This window comes from Phocoena phocoena, chromosome 1 (assembly GCF_963924675.1).
Source record: "Phocoena phocoena chromosome 1, mPhoPho1.1, whole genome shotgun sequence".
NCBI lineage: Eukaryota > Metazoa > Chordata > Mammalia > Artiodactyla > Phocoenidae > Phocoena > Phocoena phocoena.
Window position 1 is genome coordinate 186657550 of NC_089219.1, and position 1603 is coordinate 186659152.

Genomic DNA, 1603 nt, shown 5'->3' on the forward strand with positions numbered 1-1603 from the left:
TCGGCTTCCACTGCCCTCGCGGGGACAATCTCCTGGGCCCAGGGACTGAGACGCTCTCCCTCGGCTCCCGGGCAGGCGCACCCGCAGCAGCTCCAGCCGGAGCCCCTAGGCGGCGCGGCTCACCTTTCCTTGAGGCCGGTCCTAACACCCGTGGGGCTCACCCGGGACCACGGGCGCCGCTGCGGGCGGAGGCCACCCTGCGCTACCTTGGAAGGAGGGCAAGGGCGTTGGAAGGTTGGAGACGGCCCACTGCCCGGCGGAATCCCGCATCACAGTTCCGCCCGCCCGGGGCGTGGGAACAGCGGATGGAGGCTGCAGAAGTACGGAGAGACGGCTTAACATCCGGGTCCTCACTCTCGTCCTCGCCATCCTCCCACCCTGTGCCCCTCTTCACGGTCTTCCAAGGCGGCCAGGTCCTCAGGGGACTCCTGTCTTCCCCCCTGGCACCCACACACTGGGCACCGGTAGGGGCGTGGCTGGGGCCTCAGCTGACCGTGCAGACCCCCCACCCCCACCCCGCTGTCTCCCGGCGCCACCGCGGGGCTGGTGGCTGATGTCGAGCTAAGGAGAAGCAGCAAGTAGCACTAGTGCCTGCGTCTGTGTTCCCTGGAAGTTGTCTGTACAAGGGTTCTTAGAACTGGGAAGGGCGGTCACCTGCGGTTGGTCTGCCAGCCTGCAAGAAACGGAGGCAACGTGCTGCCCACCACCAGGGAACAGAACTCCAGAACGTGGGGCATTCAAGACGGTGAGACGAGTCCCTTCAAAATCACAGTCCAGAAAAAGGGTGGCTGCTTTATGGCAAAAAATTTAAGACACAAATGAAGACAACACTTGGTCCTTGATTATATGCTGACTTTGAAAAACTGACTCAAATTTTGTGGCAACTGGGAAAGTTTGAATACTGATTAGGTGTTATTTGGGCAAGTATTATTAGTTTCGTTAGTCACAAAAAAACAGATTTGTGTGTTATGTAATAGCTATGAGTGAGTTTAAGTGGGTCAGCAGAGCCAAATAAACACAGTAGACTCATACTGAATCCACGTAGTGGGTATGTGGGCATTAATTACACTAGTCTCACCACTTTCCTGTAGTTTAGAAAATGAATAGTTTAAAAAAGATAAAACCTTGTGACAACCTCCAATTGGATCTAAACTTAACCTACTTTAAACACTGCTCTGTTCAGAATATATAAATACATTTCCTATTCAGGAAATGTGTTTTAAAAAAGGGCAACTTCATGTGGTACATATACACAAGGGAATACTACTCAGCCATGAAAAAAGAATGAAATGATGCCATTTGCAGCTACATGGATGGACCTAGAGATTATCAAACTGAGTGAAGCAAGTCAGACAGAGAAAGACAAACACCATATGCTGTCACTTACATGTGAAATCTGAAATACGACACAAATGAACTTATCTGCGAAACAGAAACAGACTCACAGACATAGAAAACAAACTCATGGTTACAAAAGGGGAAAGGTGGGGAAGGGATAAATTAGGAGTCTGGGATTAACAGATACACACTACTGTATATAAAATAGATAAACAACAAGGTCCTACTGTGTAGCACAGGGAACTACAGTCTACACTCTGTAATG